Source organism: Falco punctatus (genome assembly GCF_963210335.1).
Source record: "Falco punctatus genome assembly, chromosome: 2".
In the NCBI taxonomy this organism is placed as follows: domain Eukaryota; kingdom Metazoa; phylum Chordata; class Aves; order Falconiformes; family Falconidae; genus Falco; species Falco punctatus.
In genome coordinates, this window is record NC_137581.1 from 120,785,125 (window position 1) to 120,810,049 (window position 24,925).

At 46.8% G+C, this 24,925-nt stretch overlaps 1 protein-coding gene across 1 annotated transcript in view; it reads right to left on the reverse strand.

The window, feature by feature from the left end:
- Positions 1–11,801, reverse strand: part of ZPLD1 (zona pellucida like domain containing 1) — a 95,615-nt gene extending 83,814 nt beyond the window's left edge. Inside the window, exons 1-3 of the mRNA XM_080376030.1 lie at positions 9,285–11,801; positions 8,673–8,773; positions 834–8,588 (exon numbers count right to left, since the gene is read on the reverse strand). The gene's annotated coding sequence lies outside the window, so the exon portion shown is untranslated. The remainder of the gene's footprint in view (positions 1–833; positions 8,589–8,672; positions 8,774–9,284) is intronic.
- Between the last annotated feature and the right edge of the window lie 13,124 nt (positions 11,802–24,925).

Sequence of the window (24,925 nt, forward strand, 5' to 3'; positions counted from 1 at the left end):
TTACTGAGTGTGCGTTATACACTTTGAAAACCTAAATGTACCCTAACTGATCCTCGCAACTTGCAGACGTATGTTGTTGAGCACAATCATGTGAGAGAAACCACCGCAGCAGAAAACCAGGCACTTCACTCATGCTCAAGGCTAAGTCACCATGGCAGACAGTAGGCAGAAACAGAAGGGAAGTTAAGCTCTGTTTTATCTCCCAGGTTTCTCTCCCTTTCAGGGTAAGGAAGGCTCTCCCTCGCTGCTGGGGTACTGAAACGGCACAGGGCTCTGGCTGGAGAAAGGAAGAGAGTTGCAGCACACCTTATCCCAATTACCTCAGACATTTCTGGGCCAGCTGCAGGCATGACTCAGATGCTCACAAAGTAGCTGCTTAGCTGCAGCATAATAATACACAATCAGTGCCAGTTTCAGCTTCCCTCAGTATGGCAGGCTGTCATTTGTGGTGTTCACCACCACAATCAGTTGAGTCACTGCTGAAGCAGAGCCAGATACCTCAGAGGGAAATAATATCTGAGTCAGGGGCATGATGGATGGCCATGGAAGGCACACTGCACCAGCGCAATTTTACAGTTTACTCATGCTTGTGAGTCAGCTCCACAGATCAGAAGTACAGAATTATGAAAGGTTCTTTGTGCGAAGAATGTTTTGCACTTAGCAAGCTCTAGTAATAACTTTCTTCAATGATACCAAGGTATACAAGCACCTCAGGGCTGTGGGCAAGCACAGAAGTGAACACATCTATGGAAGGATGCTACAGAAGATAAGCAGCAATATTACCCATGCAAACATCCCCCAGAAACTAAAAGCACGTCAAAAATGACACTTACCTGCTAGATGCTTATACTGCTTTGGATTAAAATGAAAGACAGCAGATAAATGGTTAAGCTGATTGTTAGCACTGTTATTGCTTGTCACATAAGTCTGTGCTTAGGGAATTACCACTCTTCAGGGTAGGCAAGCTCTGTTGGGCTAGGACTTGCTTTCATACCTAATGCACTCAGGAGGAGTGGTTTTGCTTCCACAGCTCTCCTGCGGAGGGCAGTAGATCTTCTTGGAACCCAAGTGAGATGGGCTGGATGGAGATTTTGCAACCATGTCCTCTGACACCCAGCCTGGGTGCCTGCTGCTAAGAAACTACAGCTGAGATGATAGGAGAACATCTCTGATACGCAGGGGGCCAAAGACCCTATAACAGAGCTTTGCAAATCAGAGAAGTAAACATTAGTAAGTTAATGCTACTGTGATCTAATATTTACTTTGTCCTTATTTGAAAGATCTCATCTCTTAGAGCTTTTAGATTACTGACAGCTTCTACTGTATATTTAGCGAGAGTATCAACACTTCAGCAGTGAGATCCACTTGTGGCACCATTTTAAAAACTTTGCACACGCCTTATAGCAGCAGCTCTTCTAGTGCAATAGATGCCCTCAGTGCTGTGTGATTTCACCTCAGCAGGTGCTTGATAGCAAGCAACCTAGTTATGCCAGCTCTCTGGTGGTCATTTTCTTTTCTTTTACAGATGTGCAGGTCTTAATTAACAGTGAACATCAAGGATCCCAGCAGATGAGCAGCTCAGCAAGCCCTGACTCAGTATCTGATATGCACAGGCCGCTGGAGGCCACACTCAGCTCACTTGGTACCTTTGCACCGAGTGACAAGACCCTCCCATTAGAGGCAGGACATTGACTAGTATAAGATAAAAAGCAGAGGCAGCTCTGGATACTACAAGGTATCACTGACATTCATCTGGGTCAAGTGGCTGAGAGCTTAGCTGAGCAAAGAGGAAAAGCCTTTGCTTGCCCTCACTGCCATCACCTCACCCTACGTCCTAGCCTGCCCTGGCATCTTGATGTCACTCCAATTCCCCCAGCTCAGTCCCCACATGTACCTTATCACCTTCTCCAGCCCCCCACTGCCCAATGCAGGGGTCCTGGGAGAGCCCTGACCTGAATCCTGCAAGGCAGGCACTCGTTCCTTCAGGAGAGGAGCCCTTCTCCAATGAAGCAGAAAGGAACAAGTGTTTAGGATCTGCTTCAAATATCAAAAGGCACTTAATAGGACCAAGATTACTGCTCACCATCTTCCTTTGCTTTTTTGGGGGTATGCTCGGGCCCAACACTTGGGTATTTAGAGGGGTGCCGGCGCTGTACTACAATCAGTCCCATACAACCTGCTATAAAGTTAAAAAAGAGGGATGAGTCTCTTGTCAGGTGCAAAGAAACTACTTCTATTTGACCGATCACGTAGGTCCACCACACCAGGCACAGCCAGGACCTTCACCAGCCAGTGCTAAGGAGAACAAGAGCAAAGACAGCTGTGTCAGGGCAGAGCTGGGGCTGCTGTGCAGGTAGAAGAGGAGAACATATCTGCTAGCTAGCCCAAGAGGACAGTGGGCACAGGAAGAAAAAAATCCTGAGGGCCCAAGCATGGATCAGTTATGGAAGTAGGTTTTGGCAGCATGAAGAAGATGGACAGCTTGAACAAAGTCACAGCAACGTGGCTCAGACAGATTCTAACAGGAATGCATCGTCACGTGTTTGTCTTGTCTTTGTATTCCTCCCCAGTCACCCACTATCCATCACTGCTACAAGACTAGCTGGATCTTGTGTCGAAATCTAAATGTCCTCCTCTAGCTATTTGAACAGGACCCAGAGCAAAAACATGAAGCAGATGAGGCCCACGCTGGTGCCTACCTCCAGGGAGACACAGTCTTCTGTATGTCTGGCCCAGGGAGCCAAGAGAAACCACACGAAGGACCACCAGCCTAGGCCTTCTGTATGGAACATTAAATTCTTTACATCTCCTGCACCCTTTTTAGCCACAGAAGGCTAAAAACACAACCTGAATTTATCTAAAAAGGTGAAAAAACCAACCACAACAACCAACTACACAACAGGTGCTGAGAGAAAAAGCATTGTTAAAACCTGGTTTCTTTGTGTGACAGAATCCTCATAAGGAAAGGCAAGTGCTGAAGTTAACGGATGGACAGTGCATGGAAACGGCATTTAGCATCAGCCATTTCAACACACAACAAGGGATAACACTGTTTAATTAAGAAAGTTCTTATTAATCTAAGTTAAAATTTATTATTAGATAATAGATAAATGAACCTAGTGTGTTGGCAACCTCTTACCTCACATAGCAGCATTTTGGTCCTACCATCTAATATAAACTGCTGAACATACATTGTAAAGTTAATTAAGCACCAAGTACACAGTTTCTCATTCTGTTATTTTCTGTAACATTTCAATTAAAGACCATCTTGGGCATTTTAAAACCACTATGTGGAGAATTCTGTGCTTTGGTTTGATTAATAATATAATTTGTTTTCATGGAGTATCTTCCAGCAGTCAGCCCTTCTGTTAATTAAAAAAAAATACCCAAGAGTATTCCACAATACTAGATTAAAATCTTGTAGCATGTTTTTATTACCAGGGTAAGATACACTACATTGAAGCTATTGCTATAGATTATGGGTAGTTTTCTCATTAAAAATGTTGGAAGGGTAGAATTGATTATAAATTACAGAGACCTCAAGCACACCAAGGAAAACATTAGAGATGCAAAATTTCCAGATTTCTTTCAGCGAGGCTGAAAGAGTTCCATGTCGCACGTCTTCATTTAATGCAATTACCCACTCCACCTCATAAGTTTCAAAAGCCCATAACAGCTTTGATATATCTTATAATAAATATTTGGGTGGAAGGAACAACAGCAAACTCAAATTCAGTTTCACAAGCCACACTGCAGCAGAGTAGCTGTGTCGGGAACAAGAAACACTGCCTACAAAGCTCGTGGGGACTTTCTCAAAAGAGCACCTGCCACGAAAACAGCCTCTCATCTAGCATGGCAAGGACACAAAAGGAAAGTAAAAAATATATTATCAGGTGGGAGTGAGATAGAAATGCAGCTAGGGACTCGGGGAAAGAGCAGAAAGGATGTCTTAAGAGAAAATCCTGTGTGCCTCTACTGGAAAACCAAGGGTGTTTTTTTATGTATTAAACTCTCCCTCCAATTGCTTTCCCACAGCGCTCAGTCAGTCCATAGCCAGTGTCTGTAACACACCTGCTACCCTTTGTGGTATTACCTATTTTCACCTATTCTTAAGCCTTACCACTAAGGCATACGCTTCCCACACTCTTTCCCTCAGGTGGGTACATACTTTACATTTTACAGAGCAGCTCTGCAAGCTTTTCCTTCAGCCTCCAGTCCCACAGGCCAGATCCACCTGGTGAGGCCAGAGCTGTGCCTGTAGCAAGGCAGCCAGGACTACCAGAAAGCACCCAGCCTAAGCCCCCGCATCTGCTTGTTCTGCTCCAGACCCTTGAAAGAGCGGACAGGCACAGTGGCTTTGCCAGTCTCTACCTTCCATACAAGATGGAAAACCTCACACCTGTCTAAATGGCTGCTTAAGATCAGACAGTTCCCTCAATACTCCTTTCCTTCCCATATTAAAGAGCTGAGGTAGTATCCCACTATACCCTGTCCCCTTCCCAGGGGATACCATTCCACCAGCATAGTGCCACCTGAGTCAAGTGCAATCCTCACATGTATTGGATCACGGCTGTTTTATTTTCATCACACTTAACTAAGCACTACCTCCCCCCCTGCCTATCCTAGAACTGGGTTGTAGCTGATATAATCAAGGAAAGTAGGGATATTCAGCCTGAATTTAATAGCTGTCAAGGTATCTTTAAAGAGCACTTTGATCTTGAAGTTTTAACACTTTCAGCATTCTTCCCCAATATAAAACCTACCAATTCCTGCAGCAATGCAGTCTTGCCCATATTGATTTCCACTAAGTTTTGGGGGGGTTATTCTTTTGTTAGCAAGAACAACGTCACTCTACCATTACTCGGGTGCTGACCTCATTAAAAGTGTAAGGAAAGACTAGTTTACTTAGCAGGGGAATTTGACATCATTTCCAGTTCAGTCATAAATTTTCCCTGGGACATTTGTGCTGATTACTCAGCCCATACTCTACTTCTATTTCTTATCCACAAAACAGGGCTGAAACTTCCCTATGAGTTCTGTCACCAAAGATACTTGAAGACACATACACTAAAGCTTTTAATCTTTAATAAGCTAGGTAGGAAGCCAAGAGCTGAATTATCTAAGGCCTTCTCTTCTCCTTCATCCCCCTGCAAAAAACAAAATGATAATTTAACATGTTTTCTTCTTTCACTGAAAATATGTTTACATCTGAGCTCGACTACAGTAAGCACTTTAGTAGCTTCCATTTCCAGCACATACATACTGCTTTATATTTTCAATGTCTCTTACACTGGATTTGATATCCCAACCCTTCCTGCAATGCATCAGATTCATGGGCAATATTCTGGAGAGCATAAAGTGTGCTTTGCTAGCATGTCCCATGGTATCTAGCTGTTAACTGCTGTAACTGACTCCATTGAGAAACCAGAGTGAAAGGGGGAAGTAACAGTTTAGAAAAAAACTCAACCAGCCCATTATTTTTCTTTCACCTACAGAGTGAGTTTCGTCCTGTGGCAGCAAGAGATGTCGCCCTGTTCGCCTCGTAAAGGTGCGCTTGGCTTCCAGCTGCCCAGGGCTGTTCTTATGGCCCTGGTACAGGTACACAGGCATCAGGAAGGTCGTATGCTCTCATGGCTCAAAATTATTAAGATCCTTGCTAATGACGGAGCCCATCCTTCACCCATAGAGCTACGCAAAAGCCTCTAAAATACATGTTAAAGAAAGAACTTCTCATTCTTCCAGCCAGGAGAAATGAGAAGACAACAGAGCTACAGTTAGAGAAAGAGTAAACTACCAAAGGCTCCCCTTTTCCCTAGCTCCACAGTTAAACAGAAGAACCTATTCTCCTCAGTCACATTATCTACTTCCTCATTTTCCTTTTCCAGCCATTTATCCCCTTTCAAAACAGTCAGGAAAATATTTAATAGCTTCCCACGAGTCCTACTCCACCAGTGAACTCTCTAGGTAATGGTGAGTCCAGTGTGTATCCAGCCCAACTTTTAACAATGCAGGCAGTCTCCCATTTAAAATTACACTGGAAGAACACATAAAACAGCCCACATGGTACCTTTGCATCCTTTTTAACAACGTATGTCTAAGACCAAGCGCTGAAAAAGTAGTCTTTATGAACAAATGGTGTAGCAACCCTCACACAGAGTAGGTATGTGCATTTATTACTCTTTATATTTAATCATACACAGCCAAAGAATCGAAAGTATCTTCCTTTTTGGACAGAAGCTGTAGGAAAGAGTTTAGCAGAGAAAGGCAAAGGGCCTGCATTGATGTATCTGCGGTACTAACTTCAGTCTGATTTTGCTGGGTTTACTCTAGAGACAGAAAGCTTTCCCAGGAAACTGCACTTGGAATGTAAGTGATAATGGAGAAGAAATTAGTGATCTGCTTTGGATTTTCACCTGGATGCAAAAACATTTAACTATCTATTTTCCACTATGCAATGCAGATGTCCAAGTACCTCTATTATCATGGATTACAGATTTTTGTACCATATCACTCTGCCAAAGCTTTGACATGATGCAAGCTAGACATTTTAACTAAGAACAACCAATTTGAACAAGACACAGAGTCGGATTAAAGGTTCCCTGTCACCTAAACACATCATAAAAAGTTCATAAAATCTATAAAATCAGAGCCATAGTTATCATCACTGTTTAATTAAACACACACCTGCATTTATAGAGATAGCACTGCATACCTTAGAATGAAGCATATATTTCCTACTAATTGACTTCCCACTTGCTGATATTGGGTATCCAGAGAGCTGAAACTTACTTGGATTTACAAGGTTTGAAGAAGGTTTAGCAGTTCTATCAATCATTTTACATTTTATACTTCCACCCCTTTTGCACCTGCATGAGACTTTTTTTTTAATTGTGGACAGTCTTTGCAGAAAGGCATGTGTCTGTGTATATACACAAGTGTTTTTACGCACAGAAATACACACAAGTATGCACAGCTCCTCTGTACGTTTGTGCATGTGTGCAATTATACACATGCTCTGTCTTAATATTTAATAACGCTGTATCGTCTCTTTCATAGTCTGAAACATGGCTGGGAGAAATACCTTCTTTTTTTAACTGTTTTACGTGTCTTGCCAAGTTTTCCATTTTATCTGGATGTAAAGAACTTCAAAGAGGAACTCCTCTGAACAGATTCTGTTCTTGGCAGGTTATTTCAGATGGAGGTTAATAAGCTGTTAGTAAAATTGATTAAAGCTACACTACATAGGCTTTATTTACTTGAGCTTCAGGGGCATTTCTGCAAAATACTTTAAATCTGGTCTGTATAACAGGATTCCACTTCAGCTAGTATTAGATACTATCTTTACCCAGGTTTCCATTCTTCCAAAATACCGGTAGTATTGCTGTAAGAATAGCCTCATTTTCTATAGCTTGGGTTCTTAAATTAATGAGCTAAACTCAGAATGATATGCACAGTTTTACTTCTATGTAGCCCAGCAGTCACTGATGTCTCCTTACAGATTTTCAACAGGATGCTCCTCCTTTGCGGAGCACCCATGAAAAGCATCACTACAGCTCCCTTTCCTCCTTGTTCCTGCTCCTTCTCCTTGTTTGGGTGTCTCCTGGCCACTGCAAGATCTCTCCTCCAGCTCCTTCCAAAATGAGCTTCAACCCTCCTCTTGCGGCCCACACTCCTCCTCTCAAGGAAGAATTGCTGCTGCCTTAGCTTCTATTCACTCCCTGCAAACCCACCATCCTCTAACATTGCTCTCCCTCCTTACAAGTGTCCCCACAGTGGGAAAACACTCCCACCACAGCCTGCCATGCAGGTGGCAATTTCCTCTGCTCATTTAGATGGAAAAGTAAATCGCAGCTAAAAACTCCTTTGTATGTCAGAAGAGGCAGTCTGACCATTTGAAAAATATGACCAGTGGTCAGAAAGTACAAGACCCCAAACAAACAACCAAGTCACCTTATGTCTTCTATAAGGTATAGATGCTGTCCCAAAACAATCAGGTGAGTGAAGTATCTGAGTTTAGTGATGTTCATGACCTTTATTTTTATTTTTGGCAGGGAGTGTATTCCAATAGGAAAGATGCTGAGAAAGAGCACAGATTTTTCAGAAATATTTCAGTACAAGGCAAGCTAAGAAAAGCGGCCACATGATGCCAGCATTGCCTGGGAAATGGGAGAAGGCTCCAGCCCAAATCAAAGTGTGTGTGGATTAGTTTCTTAGTCATTCTGAGCAGGTGGGGGTTTTTATTTAGTGTGCACACATCCACCCTCCCACTTCTCATTTTGCTGCAGCCTTTATATCCAGCTTTTTTACACCCTGCTTAGTCCACCCCTGAAGAGCACAAAGACCACTTTTTACTCTTCAGGCACTACAGAGTCTCTGCCTGCCTGTGCTTACCATGTTGCAGCTCCCACCCACTCCACAGCTTGTTCCTCCTTTCTGCTTTACACAACCAGCATCACCTCCAACTTCCAGCTTTCTAGTTACAGACGAGGAGATCCCACAGAACCACATGTTCCCACCTCAGTGCTGCAGCTCACTTTAAGCAGAAGTCTGACTGAATGTTCAGTATGTCACGGCAGGAAAGTTTTGATCTGGATTGCAGAAAAGAGAATACTGATGTTCATTTTGCCAAAATATGTAGTCCCTCCCCACTGTATTTTTCACTTCAAAACTACTTTGCAAGAACATCCAAAATATTCTTCCTCCAGTCCATGAGGCCTTGCATTCATTCAAGATGCACACACACTTCCGTAGTTTTCCTGTCAGTGGTTAAAACCTTCAGAAAGAGCAAAAAGACTCAGAATGGTTTAGGGTGGAAACGGCCGTCAGGTAGCGCTGCCCCGCGGCTGCCTTGGGGATCGAACTCGCGGTCCCTCAGCACCCCGCGGCCCGGACGCTGCCCCTCCGCCGGGCGCCCCGCAGCGCCCCCTGCAGGCCTCCCGCGCATTACCCGCAAGCGCGGACCCGCCGCCGTGGCGACGACACCGCCCTCGCGCCGAGCCCGGGGGCGCAACCGCACCGGCCGCTGAGGGGAAAATTAACCAGGACCCCCAGGGCCGCACCCCACAGCCCCTGGGAGCGAGCCCTGACACCGGCCGGGTCGCTGCCCCTCGCCCCTGGCTGGAGGCGGCAGCCAGACCCCTGGGCACGGGGAACCCGAATCCCAGCCCCGACCCGAACCGCTTCGGGGTGACGCCGGCAGCGGGGCTGGACCTCCGGGGCGTGAGCTGCCGGAGGAGATGCGGGGTGGGCAGCCGCGGCACCGCGAGGTTTGAACACCCAGCTACCAGCTGCTTCGAAGGCAGCCCCACAGAGCAGATTACCCCGAGATCCGTCGTTACCCCAAGCGTGCCGTCCTACGGCCGAGCTGCGCCTGCCGCGGGGCTGGACCCCGACCGCAGCGCCCCGACCGCGCCGGGCACCGCAGCCACGGGGCTTCTGTTTTCCTCGGCTGCTGCCAGTGCTTCCTTCACACCAAAGCGCATCTGGGGGCTCCTCCGCAAACATTTTTTCAAGTGAAAACCCCAGCTAACACTCAGCTGGGACACACTAAACCCCTGGCGCCCCAGAGTTGTGTGCTGTGAAACCAGTGCACTTCAGGCGATGATGGGAAGACCATCCGTTCATTCACAGTACAGGAATCCACCATAACTTTATTCCCTTCGCTACAAATACAGCATCTCTGCTCTTAGATTTACCCAGACATTCTTGGTTCAACATTTAGAGTGTTTGAAACAACTTCACCTTTTAAGAAAGCTTTCTAAATGTTGTCAGAGGGAGGGGGATGAGTCCTCAAGCAGTCTAGATGATCCTAATTCCACATACGGAATCTGAAAAAGGGACATAATTGAAGAGTCCAAAGAGTATTACAATCACTTGGAGCTCATTGTCTAGCAGTGAGTACCACAGAAAGGAAGTTGACATTTAAGTAGGGGGGGAAAAAAGTAACAACAAAAAAAAAAGGCTTTGCATCAGCATATAGATCATAATACACAGGTGTCAGCATCTGCCTTTTATCCAGGCAATGAACAAGAGAGCAGAGCCCATCTTAATGTGAATGTCTTTGAAAAGTTGTATGACTAAAAGTCACAATATAAGTAGTAACACTCCCATTCTTTGCAGGAACTGAAATTCAGTTACACCTTACAGTATGAATCTTTGGTTACTCTAAAAATCCCAGAAATGCAAAGTAAGTAGCGCAAGAAATTTCAGGAAGTTTTTTTGGTCATCATACTTACTGACCTCAGTTGTTGAAGCAGGTATAACTTTCTTTTATTTCACCAATCTACTCCTTGAAAAAGGAGCTAAATGCAGAATTTCCAGTCTTCATCGGATGCTGAAAACTCCACAAGCTGAAGAAATGCTGATCTTCAGTACTACGGGGTTCGCTCTTACTTCAAGAGGAGACTGAGGAAAATAACAAAAGTTTCAGTTTGCAACTGAGATGTTTCTCATCTATAAAATTTAATTATTGCAAATATTTATCTCTTGGCTACACTATAGCTTTCAACAGTATTGAAGTGGAGAACACCTGAAATGGGATTGAAGTGTTTTTCTAACAATTATTCTGGTCCAGATAGCTATATATCATTATGCTTAAGGTTATAAGTATCTGTCATCTATTATACATAAGCATTTATTAAGTGTGTATGTTTTCATACAGCAATGTGTCAGCTGGCTATCTGTTCATAACACATGACTAAGTTGGCGCTGGAAGAGAGTTAAGTGTCCCTTACCATCTCATGGTATTGCTTCAGTTTTGTGACAAAGATGCCTGATAAAGTATCATCTGCCAAAGCAGCTTTGCAGAGTCTCTGAAAACTAATTATCTTCCATAGGTGACTTGACAGGTCTGTGCTAGTACGGCCGGGGGAATGTAGCTATGCCTGTCTGGATTCCTGTGCGACTTCATGTCAGCATTGATTTAGCTTACAGAGTGCCAGGAGCTGGGACCTGGTTTGTTTGTACATCAGTTAGCACAGTGAGGTCCCAGATAGGTCGCAGATCCATACTGCTGAGCAGTAGCAGTGTCTAAGCGCGGAGGTTTCCACTTTACCCTGCCTAGAGCCCATCTGTGAGGCACTGTGCACCATCTACAAAGCAGCAGTGGGCTTGACCGAGCAGCTCGTGCAACAGCAGCTGCCCCGTATCAGAGCTGGGAGCTGTCACATCCCAGCTCTAAGGCTGCGGATCGCAGAGGTGAGAGAAGGGAAGTGGGAAACACTGCACTGTTCACAGAGGTTATTTGCTGTTTAAAAACTTGACTCATGGGGAGTTCCCTGTGAATGTAGAGAAGACAGCAAAACCGCGTGACCATAAGACCGTAAAAGCCCTTAATAAGTGCATGACAGAAATTCCTGGGTGACTTTGAGGCAGTCGGGTTATTGTGGACAACCCCTTACACGATCAGTGGGGAGCAGTAACACGCACACTTGCCTCTCTCTTACATTCCGGACAAGCCAGGTAGACTCACCGTGGCATTAAAGGACATACTTGCCCAGAAGAGTTTCCAGCCCTGACCTTTAAGTGGGCTCTCGATGACCAGCTTGCATACAACACATGGACAGGGCAGGTTTAACCAAGTATGAGTGCAGTTACATGAAGCCTCACATTTAAAAGAGCTCCATTCTTCCCAGATACATCCAGGTCACGATGTACCACCACAGTTTGTCCCCCCACCATGTGCTAGATAGCACAACCACGGATAGCACAACCATGCACTTGGCACATCTGCTCTGCCTAGAGTTACCTGGCCTGATGAGCTCATCTGCCACCGAGAAGGGGGTTTTGCCACTCCACAACTAAAATCATGGTTGAGCAAGCACACATTGATTTGTCTTTTTAGGTGCCTCAGCACCTTCATCCAGCACTGAAGCATTTTGCACGTCATGCATCAACACAGGGAATGAGTCTGTTCAGGCATGAATGCATTGATACTGTTCAAGACAATGAAGAGGCAGTATTGATTATTCCTGCCAGAATCAATTCTTGTGACTGACAGTAAATCAAATCAGTTTCAAATTGTGACTTGAAGACCCTGAATATGATCCAGCTATTTCAGGCTCAGATAGAATTTGTTTCTATAGTTTATAAGATGTACCTCCGCTATCTTTTGTGGCTGCGCTGGCTGCTGTGGCCAGGTAGCCAGGGGTGCTGTCCCAAGTGCCCCAAAAAGAAGCAAAATACCCTGGGGCCATACCACAACAGCATCATATATACACACCACTTGCTCATACTACCTCCTACCCACTAGCCAGGCAGTGGGCAAGCTGGCCAGGCTCGAAGACTGAGCCAGCCAAGAAGGACTTTGTTCATCGTCAATGGCAGTGGAGTAGCCCAGGTGATGTTACAATGGTGAGACATGAAGCTATAACCATTTTATGTGGGCACAACATATTTCTTGTTTCTAGAAACAGCCCTGTCACTACTGAGTTCAGAGCAGCATGAAGAGACCCCTGAGCCAAGACAGCCCCAGACACCCACGTGGCTCAGGTCTGGCTGGGTCTGAAAGCCATCCAGCCTCCTGTGTGTAGACCCACACCCCAGCAGTGCCTTGCTGATGCAACAACGGCACCTCCAGGGCCAGCACCGACTCCTGCAGAGCCAGCCAAGACATCTCTGCACACATGGCCCCATCACGCCTGTAACTAGGCAAGCCTTGTCCTGCCTTAGATGTATGACATAGCAGTTCATGAACTATGACCTCTCTCTGAAGGATATGGTCATGAAAAACCTATAATATGTAACTGTCAGGAGGGTCTCCAAACCATTATCAATGAACCTTTTGTTAAAAATTTAATCGGTGCCTGTTGGAATAGCCAGCTCCCAAGAGCCCCCCACTAAACAGCTATGCAGCACACCACCGGGTAGATGGAAAAGCTAGGCACGACCCAGCAATGTGCACTTGCAGCCCAGAAAGCCAACTGTATCCTGGGCTGCATCAAAAGCGTGGCCGGCAGGTCGAGGGAGGGGATTCTGCCCCTTTACTTGGGTCTCATGAGATCCCACCCTGAAGTAGTGTGTTCAGCTCTGCGGTCCCCAGATAGACATGGACCTGCTCGAGTGGGTCTAGAGGAGGCCGTGGAGATGCTCAGGGGGCTGGAGCGCCTCACCCATGAGGACAGGCTGAGGGAGCTGGGGCTGTTCAGCCTGGAGAGGAGAAGCCTCCGGAGAAACGTTATAGCAGCCTGCCAGTACCTAAAGGGGCCTAAAGGAAAGATGAGGAGGGACTTTATCAGGGAGTGTAGTGATAGGACAAGAGGTAACAGTTTTAAACTGACAGAGGGTAGGTTCAGATTAGATATTAGGAAGAAAATCTTCCCTGTGAGGGTGGAGAGGCGCTGGCCCAGGCTGCCCGGAGCAGCTGTGGGTGCCCCATCCCTGGCAGGGCTCAAGGCCAGGCTGGACGGGGCTGGGAGCAGCTGGGGCTGGGGCTAGATGGTCTTTAAGGCCCCTTCCAACCCAAACCGTTCTGTGATTCTGTGACATTCACAGAGGGACCTGCTCCTTGTCAACAGCAAGGGAGGAAGCAGAAGTGCTGGCTTGGTCGGGGAGGGAGGGGGCGCGGGGAATAAAATTTTGGTCACTGCTTGGTCAAAGCTAGAATTTTTTTTAATCATAGTGGGAACAAAGCACACTGTGTGCATCAGACACATCAGCCACCCACACGTAGTGAGCCAGATAGCAAACTCTCCCGAAGACCTTCCAGACCTACTCCATTCACATCCATTAAAATATACTTTCTCTAACCCATTATATACACCAGCTTCCCTGCAAGAAATTAGTAAACCATTAAATATTTGAGTTTACTTAACAAGGAAACAAGTGGTCCTGCACTGAACACGGAATTTCCCAGTAGGTCAGTTACATTATGTTCTGGAATATCTTCTCCAGCTGTCCTCTTCAGCCCAGGACCAAGTCAACACAAACAACAGTCCGGCAGTTTGCTCGCCAGCGAGTGGAGCTCTTCCTACGTAACTGAAGCCAAAGAAAGCTCCAGCTGCTGTTCGAACCAAGAGCGTAACATTCCTCTTGTGACAAGCACTTATTTTGCTCTTTTCTGTTACCTGTTCTGGTAAATATCAAAGTCTTCATTACAGAAGATTTTTAGCTTCTTAAAATGGATTAAGTAAAAAGGAGTTCTCAGGAACAGCAGTTCAGTCTTGCTGGTTTTATTGGTATGAGCTGGTTGACATCAGTCTGCAAAAATGAAGGTTTGTGATACTCTCTGCAAGTCCTACATAGCAACTGTGTTTGGTCGCTGTAAAGGCTGGGTTCTGGCAGGCTCGCAGGCTGTCACACCAGGGAGGGATGGACAGTGTGCCTGTGCGCAGATGTTTAAAACCGTGGTGCCATTTCAGAGACAACCCCCCTGAGGTGAAGCATTGCCTTAAATGGGGAGGTTAAGCAAACCAGAGCTCCTTTACCCATGTACCCACAGTATGACTAGCTGAAACACCAAAGGCCCAGATGAAGCCCTCTCTTCCCAAGGGACACAGCAGTTCACACCTGCTCCAGCCGAGGAAGGGGCTCTGAGACCCCTCCCAAGCGCCTCCACCTCTTCCACCCAGCTCCACTCTGGATTTTGTGCAAGGGCCCATGCCCCAGCAAAGCTTGGCTCAAAAGCAGTTCACAAGCAAATCACCCACTTCATATCAGTGGCCTACATCAGTCACCCATGAAATACCACATTTTATGGCCCAAAAGCCAAGAGCACATATTTCCCAAAGCCAAGCAACAGCATGCAAAAACACACATGACAGTGTTAAAGCCCCTGAAAGAATCCCAGTCAGGGAAAACAATCACTTCAACTATCAAAAATAAACTACAGAACACAACAGACCTGATCATTCAAAAATAAGTCCATGAACAAGGTTTTACTTTTCTCCAAAATCTTTCCATAATTATATTGTTTTCCATAATGATCTTTTAAGTAATAATTTAAGAGGGGACAGAAAGGTGTTGATTTTTTTTTAAAACATATGCTGGTGAGGAAAGAATACATTTAGGCTACAGTTCCCATATCCACACCATGGGAAAAATAAATCAATAGCATTATACCTGTACAGCATCTTGGGTCAAAGGACAGTTAAACATGAATAAAAAGGTTATAGTCTGTTAAGTAACAAATGGGAGTAGGAGAGCGTTTGGATTCCAGTCAACAAGTAGAGTCAAGACAGCTTTAAGCTTTGCTCAAGGAAAGAAGTTAAATGCTCTTTGCCTTCTGAAGAGCTGATAAAAGTTATGGGTTTATTGCCCGATTGCAAAAGACAGACAATCCGACATAGGGCAGACAGACCTTTATCCTGTTGTGATCCTGGATAACCTACACTTCCCTCTGACATCATCCCTCAGCCCCTCCACTGACGTTTCACATCTCTATCACCTGTTGTTCCAGGACAGCAGCTCGTTTTGAACAAGGTGAAGCAGCGCATGGTGATAACACCTCGAGATAAAGCAATGCTTCCTCTGACAGAGGGAATTTTTGAGGGCCTAATGTGGGGTTTGGTAGAAGACTTCAAAATATATCTCAACATCAGTGTGTCCCCCAAGCTGTTTCTTTGAGCAGTCAACTCTGAGCACTGTGCCTCTCCAGCACCGCGGTCAGGAGGCGGCACGGATGAATTAGGATCCCAAAGCGGGCAGGAAATAACCAGTGGAGAAATGAGGGATTGGCATTGCTGCACTGGACGTTAAAGGGATAGGCTGGGAGACAGAGCTTAATGAAGCTGATTTAGAGTTACATCCCACATCAAGCTATTACTGAAAGCCAGAGAAGCTTTCTGATCCCGTGGACATCAGTGTTGCACTCAGCCTGTTCAGGTGGCTTTAAAGTCCAATGGATACAGGGGATTTGCTTGGGCATCACCAGAAACCCCTAAGTCCATCTCTGTAGCCCCTCTTGGCTGGATACGGAGCAAACAGGGCAGGCGGAGCCATACCCTGCAGCGAGCAGATATGAGAGGAGCCAGGCAGCGCCTACGGGCACCACCAGCACCCTGCCCCCAGCCCTGGGCACCCCCCAAGCTCCCCCTGGGGGGTCCTCTGGCCCCTCTGTACCCCGAGCACGCAGCCTCCCTGGCCTCTCGCATGTGCTTCATCAGGCTCCTGTAGCTCCCAGCCACTTATTACTTAGATAATTAAATATTATTACATTTAATTAATAAGTTCCCTCAGAAAGCACATGCATATGCACAGGCTTTCTCCTGCAGCCCTGTGCAGGTCCATAGACTCCTGGCCTGGACTGTTCCGACTTTCAAAACTTGCCGCCCGATGGGCTGTTCCTGGCAGGGCAGGAGCAGGCAGCGCTTACGGGAATCCGTGTCAGCAAAGGCATTACTTAACCCAGCACCGCTCACACCCTTGGCTGCCGCTGAGGTTCCTCCCTCACCCGCCCTCCAACAACAACACAAAAGGAAAAAGAAAACCACCACCAAAAGGAAAAAGCAAACAAAGAAAAACCCAAAAGCAGTAAGCAAGGCGGCCCTGGGACCCTGGGAGTTCACAGGACGCTGGCAACGTAAACACACTGGGAAAGGCTTTCTAGGTTTGACTGAAAGCTGGGGAGATACGAAGGCTCAGAGCACGAGAGAAGCACTTGAGTTGGAGGCACTGCTTCTCACTAAATAATTTCAGCATAGGTTTGGCGTTTTGTTTTTTGGGTTTGGTTGTTGGTTTTTTTCTTGTTGTTTTTTTAACTCTTTCCTTTTGCTCAGGGACCCAACCTTAACCAAATCAAAGCCAGTACAGGGATGTCAAGGTCGTGATTCAGAAATACTGGTTTTGAAGTTCTTGGCTCCGACACTCATTTCCTGCATGACCTTGGGCAAGTCATTTAGTCTGTGCTGTGCTTCAGCTTCTAATCCGTAAGGCAAAGACAATGCCTTACAGGCAAGTTACGAGGTTGTTCGTGACTGCAAAGAACCATGATGATGGGAGGCCAGGAGGTGATCAGGGAGACAGGGAGATCCACCTCCTGCAGGATCCTGATCCCTTGGGGATTCTGTCCGAGATCAAACCTCCCACAGGTAAAATGGCCACTGTCTAATTAGCACGGATTTCTAGTGCCCTTTCAGCCTCTCATACCGAAATCACATTCATTATTGAAATATGGTTAAATCAGAATAAGATGGACTGCAGCTTCCTCCCTACATAAAAAAGTTCTCCGGCTGCCAGGGAGAGAAAAGGCCTTGTCCAGCAGTTAGGTTTTCACATTTGTAACTCCACGCTTGCTTTTCATACCCACCTCTTTCCTCCTCCATTCCCCCTCCTGCTAGAGGGAATAAATGCATCCATGATGCCCTGATTATAAAGGGCGGTTAAACATTAAGGTCTGAAAGCTAGTAGGGATGCAGATGCTCTCCCAGCCATTTTCAGGTTTAATTTTCAGTTCAAACTGCCTAGCACTGTTTTTTTTAAAAAAAAAAAAAAACCACACACACAAAACCGAAAAACAAACCCAAACACGGAGAAGCGGCCACCATCATTGCAAGTCTCTGGCAGGTCTCCAGAGAGGCCCCCACCTTGCCCCTCATCCCCTGGGCCCTCCAGCACATTTCGTAGTTGGTCCAGCACAGCTGTGGCCCCGCAGCCCACACCAGAGCTGAGCCACGGGCACGGCTTTTCAAGGAGAGGCAAGAGGTGTCCCCAAGGTGATGGCCGATTGCCACCCTGGCTGCAGGGCTGCCCCGCAGCCCCAGCCCCCCTGCTCCCAGCACCAGGAGCACACGCTGGCAGAGCCAGCTCCTCTCCACCACACACCTCCCTATTTTATTGTAACAACCAAGAAGTCTTTCTTACAACAAACTGTTTTGCTGAATAACTCTTCTGACCTTCTCCAGTCAGGAACAGCCTCTACTAATTTGTAGCTACTGAGTTCTCAGCCTTTTTTTTTTTTTTTTTTTTGGCAGTACATGCTGTATGATTACTCAGTGGGCATGTTTATAACCAGTAAAGATGTTTTACCAAAAGAGTTATGATACATGAAGTCATAAATTGGGAAGAATCCGGTAACTAGTCGTTAATTAGTAACTGTGGTCAATTGCAGGTTTTTGACCTTCACTCCCTTGAGCTGGAACCCTAAAAATAATCATGTTTGCTTTCCCTATTTTTGTTAGTTTTAGAAAGCATCCCAACTTGTGCTATTCATTTTTAAAAAGTAAAAAAAAAGTGAGTGAGAAGACTGCAGCCCTGCAATCTGCAACACACAATGTTCTGTGCTGACACAGCATCCCATTCGGGAACAAAACCTGCTGCAAGTTACATGATCATGACTAATTTAACATCATTACTTCAATGATGGTGTTGACTGAGGCAAGAAAACATTACAGCCAAGTTACAGAAGACAAATATTTGTTAGAAGGGATGGCTGAAGACATTCCCAAGCACAAAAGCACCTTTCAGATGTTGAAATCCCAGCCTTTACTTGACTTTAAATCACTGACCAGCCAGTTGTAGGGCAGGAAGAAAACCCACAGCAGCATTTCATGTCACCACTTTGAAAGCTTAGTAATGAATTTAGCCAACACTGGAATAATTTTGGAAGATATCACCAGAAAGATGAGCAGAGCATGTGAATTGCACTTGTTTTTTCAAGACAGCTTTTGCTAACATATGTTGTTTTTATTTCTGTTTTGCCTAGCAGACCTCATTAGGAACCAAAATGTAGTTGTATTTTCCATTTTCACATCCTCATGGGCAGCATGCCTTAAATTTTTAGGCCAAGCTTTTGGGAGCAGCTGATGATTTTGCTGCTCTCCTTAATATGTCTTAGGGGGACACAAGCTGTAGGAGCCGAGTACCTGCTCCCTGAGAAGCAGCTCCCTCTAACTGGATTGTTTGGAAAACCTACAAGTCCACGGGTCATTTTTGAGAAGGGTCCAGCAGCACAGCATCGCCTTATGGGAGAGCCCAGGATATTGTGTGTCTCTCTAGCTTCTTTTATTCACAGCATCAAGAAAAGCAAAGATTTAAGCAAAAAACCCAGAGACTTTAGCTCGGTACATTCCTGCCGCCTTCATCAGCCAGGAGGGGAGGAGTGCGAGAACTGGAACGCGGCCACACAGGAGTTGTTGCAACAACAAGCGTGCTCCTTGCAGTGCCCCAGGCTTGCCCTTGCTCCCAAACAGCTCAGTACGCACCACAGCAACTCTGAGTATCGGTCAGGGGTGGTGCAACCAGCTTCTAGTCCGGGCTCCCTGGAGGAGTGAGGAGGGAGGAGGAACAGAAGCCAAAGGGGACCAAGGGGCTCCCAGAGAGGCACGGCCACTGTGCTCGTGCCAGCGCCACTGCCAGGAGCCTGGCACCGGGGAAACACCCCTTCCAGTGCTGGCATGGGGTACCAACACACCTTGCATGAGAGCATCCTCTCCCCACTGCCAGGCAGCAGCCCCGACCCTTCTGCCGCACGTTCCTACTCCCCCGAGGAGCTTTAACTGGGGAGCTGTGGTTAGCATCCCTCCTCTTCCCAGCTGGCCAGGGCTCTGCACTGCTGCCTGCCCTCCCAGGTTAAGAAAGCAAGAGGATTCCTCCTCCTGCCCCCATCTCCAGATTACAGACGGGTAAAACGAGCCAAGTATGTGTCAGCAATAAATGGAGGTGATTAGGGGCAGCATACCACGGGCAAGTACAGAGTAACCTTTCAAAGACATGGGAACACCTCAGCAATTTAAACAAGATGCTGAACACAAGGGTGATTTCTCCAGAAACAGACAACATGAACAAAAAAACCCCCAACAGTTCTGCTGCTTACTGCTGTGTTTATATCTTGGTTGGGGTTTTAGGCTGAGGTCGTATTCATAGGGTAATGTAGAAAGCCTCAGGCAAGCAAACAGCAGCAGGGGAGCTTACACTGGAGAGGAATAAAAGCACCTGGGAAAGGGTAAGGAACAGTCACCTTTGTGAGCGCAGGCACCAAAAATAGTTCTTTTAAGCTATGGCCATGGGTTATATGCATTTGATTGGACACAGGGTAATAGAAAGCCAAATCAGCCCTCTTCTGCTCACAAGAGAGGCACAGAATTTCATCATAACTGTAGCCAAGCAGCACCCAGGTGTATCTGACACAGATTCAGGTCTAGGCACTGAGTAAGATGTATTTGAAGATCTGTGGACCCAACAAGTTTGCAAGTCAAAGGGATCCTGGAGGCCAGCCCCATTTGTACTCCTGTCCATAAGTTAACAGGCTGACTAGCTCAGCTCGCTACCTTGTGTCACAGCTACGTTTTGTCTTCCCCAGGCTCCTACCAAGCATTAACTACGGCATATTAAAAGCAACCCTGTTTTATAATAATAAAAAAGAAAAACCAAACAAAAAATGCCCAGGCTTCAAACACCTCTTAAAGCAGGGCTTTTTATCATAAGGAAATAAAACCATAAGCACCCAGTGATAGCAGTTATCTCTGTTCGTAGCTACTGCCAGTTCAGTGGGTATAGGCAAACAGTAGAGATAGCTCAAATTAATTAGCAAATATTCCTTTAAAAGCCACACTGGTATAAATTCATTTACCTCCTCATGGATGGCTTAAAAAAAACCAAGAGCATTAAAGAAACTGCAGCTCAGTTAATTCACAAAAACTCAGGAAAAATTAAACAAAGCCTCACTGAATTATTGCACACATCAGCAAGCACAGCATCAGCACAAGAAAAGACAGTTGCTTCCTGGAGAACCTACAGAGGTGAGGAACAGCTGTACCTTTTGGCTTGCTTTGTGTTGTCACCTGCTCTCAGAGCCAAGGAGAGAACCGACACATAAGCACCCTCTTGGCCACAGGTCCCAGAACAGCTGTCAGTCTCTGTCCTGCCCCTCAAGACAAGAAAGCAAAAGCAGAGCAAGGTGCTTCCAGGCCTTTTATACCCCAAAGGAGGCACCTCAGAGCTCACTTCTTCACAGAGGATTATCCCTTCTGCAGCACGTTCATGCAGGCAGCCACAGCCCCTTCCAGTTCCCTCAGCCCCACTGCTGCCTGCCCTTCCTGATGAAGCCCAGCTGGCCCACTTGGCATCATGCTCCCCACCTCACTTAAAGAAGCAGCAAAGGGTACTGGTGACTTGCTAGCAAAGGGGAGTAACAGTGGAATAATGGGAAAGAGCCTGGAAACACTCAATGTTCCAGAAAAATCTCATGCTATTAAGGATGGTGCCATTTTGTCTTAGCTAGAGGTGGGTCAGCCTCTGCAAGCTGTATCCTGCTCTGCTGAGGTCAACAAAACTAAACCCATTGACTCCACCGGGCACAGGGTCTGGCTCCAAGGGAGCGTAACCGAAAATTAGCCTGTTTCTTGACACATACTGTTATAATCCAAACAGCACAAGCTCTCCAGTCTATGATTAACTATCATTTCTGCATTCTCCCATCTCTGGGGCTCTCAGCTAATGGTCAGATTAATTAGCTTGGCTTGGGAAAGAGAAATCTGCTAGCAGTGATGTGTACCCACAAACACACGTGCTTGTGCACATGCATTCAACGAACTGGCAGGGCTTAGCATCATAGCGATAAATACTGAGACAGCCAGCTATGACACAGCAGTTTTCCCTATTCTCCTTTAAAAATAAACAGAGCTTTCAGGCACTGTGTGTCATATCAGATGTAGAAAACAAGGTAGTCATGACTAAAGCTCATGTCCACTAACTGGAAAGCATTAATAGTGAGCCACACCTGAAAACTGGGCTGGAGTGTAAGACACACGAAAAATTACCCACAGGCTCTGGTACACCTCTGGCAGGTATGAAAGGTCTCATGAGTTTTATTATTTTTCTTAACACTGCCAAGTATCACGCAATTAAGACAACCTGGACTCTCATTAAAATGAAATTAAGTTCCCGGAGCTCAGAAGTGCTTCAAAGCAGGTATCTGTTAAGAATCAAAATCAAAGGAAAGTGAAACCTGAGTGTGTAAAGACATACATGTTCAAATCAGTCTCAAAGTTTTAGAAGCTCAGTTGCTAATTTGTGTGTGTGCATGTGTGTGTGCTGGTGTTAGAAATACCGGATTATGGCAGCAGTGTGGGGTACACATCACTGACAAAGCGCTAGACACGGACGTGAAGATAAAGGGTACATAACCCTGGCAAAAACCAAGGTCTGAAATCATTACAGATATGGAGTTTGTTTTTCTAGTCCATAAGAATTGCCCAGTTGCAAGAAAACTGCCCCAAGAAGCATAATACTGAGAGGCCAGATGTGCTCCCACACTGCTGCTTGGACATCCCAGGCGTGGGTAGAGGAATACTTGAAAAAACAACCAAGGCCACAATAACATACTGGTTGTTTAGGAGCTGTGAGTCAGCCAGCGTGAAAACTGATATTAATCACTACATGCGCAGAAGCACAAGCCCTAGCACAGGACAGCTAAATTCACGCTTTAATCTTAGTTTTGATGCTACTAAGTGTTTATGCTCGTGCCGATACTAAAAGGCTCTGATATTAACTGGAACTGGCCACTGAAACCCTGAATGCCGACGAAGGTCTGGGGACAGGGAAGCAGACGCACGCAGCGGTGCCTGACCAAAAGCCAAGGACGCTGTGACTGTGCTTCCAGCATGAGTTTCCCCCGTGCAGCTCAAACAGTGACACAGTCGTTAAAAGCACAGAGGCGTAAACTCCGTCTTGGAACATCGTGTCAGCCCTCCTGGAAGCCACCTCAGAGGAAGAAAGCACTGCCCATCTAAGAGATGCTCTGTGTCTCTCAGATATTTATTTATTTATTTATATTATTTATTCATTTTGAAATAAACTTTCAAGGAGAATGAATCAACCAACACCCAGTGCCAAATTGATGCTGTTAATACTTTCTCTAGTCATTTCTCCAGTCTGTGAAATTTGGTACTATACATAGGGCTACAGCTTGATATATCCTTGCTGCATAAAGAGGAAAATCCAGACACAAGGCAGCTCTTCCCTGGGACTTTGCTCTCCAGGCTGCCTGCAGCTGCCTCACACTCCAGTATTTCCTTGAAGTATTTCATTATTCTCAGCTGCACACCCATTTGCTTCACAATGTTAATCATTTCCCGATGAACCAGGACATCAGTAGACACCTTCCTAAACTAAAACTCCTATTATTTGGGGCAGGGGGTTACCTGTCTTTGTATGTGATCTTCTAGGCCCCTAAACAACTCTGGGCTCTGCCTGTTGTGTCAGTGTACAGAGCTGCTGCCATCAGTAGTTTTTCCTTATGTGGACCCATGGGGTTGGAATAACCCAGGTAAGGCAGAAAAGCAGATAATGCAACACCCAACCTCGTTGTGTTTAGAACAGTAACCTCCCTTTGCCGAAACAGAAGTAAATGCAGTGTTGAGGATACAGAACTCTGCCACATTTCTGCCTGGGAGACCTCAGCTGTGAGAGAGCAGCAGCGATGATCTGGCCAGCCTGGGCGTCTCGGTCTGAGCTGCTCTGTGCGGGCAGGGTGGGCACCCCCGGGCCCTGGGCCACCCTGAGCCCTGGCAGAGCCGCAGCACCCCCCTCCCCTCTGCCCTGCTCAGTGCCAGGGAACTGATGGCAGACGCACGAACAGCCCGTTGCGGGGACCCAACAGCATTATGCCCTGTTCTTGCTCCAGAAGAGGACCACAGGTAGGAAGTATTCACTGGAGCAAAGGCAGCTGTCACCTCCTGGGGTGACCGCAGCAAAGACTCATCGTCAGTTACACGCCTCTACCTGATAAGACCGCTGGGCCCCGTTACCACCATCTTATCACAAAACTGGCAGCACCACCCCTACGTCCCCCGGTGTGTGGCTTGCCCTGCTCTCCCTGGGCTTTAAGCAGGTGCAGCACCAGGGGCTGTGTGCAGTGCTCGGCCCCGCGGCACCAGCTGGCACAAGCTGGCACAGCAAGGCAGCAGCACAGGAGCCCGACCCCGGGAGACATCGCCCTTCCTGGGGCCCGAGGCTGGCAGGGATGGCGGCAGCAAAGCGCCCGTCTCCGGCAGGGCAGGTCAGCAGGAGTGGGGTTAATTCATCCCTCCCAGCCATGACTGCAGGATGAAGTGAAAAAGCGAGTGGGATTGCCACCCCCGCATCCCTATTTATTTTGGACGGCAGTGACCAATGCTCAGAGCTTGTTTTCATTTTATTTCCCCGTAACGCTGAGAAGTCCCAATGCAGGCACAAGCCAAAATGGGAAGGTGCTTTCCAAACCCCCAGCTCAGCCTCCTCCGGAATAATGACATATTGGGTGAGGCAACATCACCGAGCCTTTCCTGTGGCCAGGCGCGGCTGGGAAGTGGCACGTGGCACCAGCAGGGTGGGATGGGGACCCACCTGCCCACCCAGCCTGACGCAGGGCAGTGGTGCAGCCTCTGCAGCACGGTCCATGGCTGGCCACCCATCGGCACTGCCAGCTCGGCACGGCACGGTGCTCAGGCTGGATTTTGGATGAACCCCCTCAGGGGTGCCCAAGAACACCCTCAGGCAGAGCTTGCTTGCTTGGGGGGACGCCTGTGGGTGTTGTGGCAGCACCAGCCGCAGGCGAAGCTCAGCAGTGAGCAGCAGCCTAAGTACCCAGATCCCACCCGGGCAATCCCAGGCTGAGAGAGGGAGAGATGTGGGGCGATTATTTCCTCCGTCTGTCTCAGTAATAAAAGGCCCGATGCCCAGGCAGAGGGATTGTGCTAGTAAGCTAGGGCTTATGAAAAAACATTTTATCACCTTGCTCTGTCAGAAACTGGGTTCAAAAGATTGATGTTTTCCAGGCTTCTCTCCAGAAGTAAAAGAAAAAAACATGTTAGTGGTCTCACAGACAGTCACAGGGATGAAAACGCTGCTTCTGAACACACCCGAATTTTGAGAAACCTTGGGATTTTATGACTCAGACACTTTTTTTCCACCCCCCAACCCCCTCACCCCAAAATGAATAAACACCACTTGCAGTTGCTACTTGAGACAGTGTGTTTCCACATGCCGAGAGGCTGGGAAACCCACAGTTGAG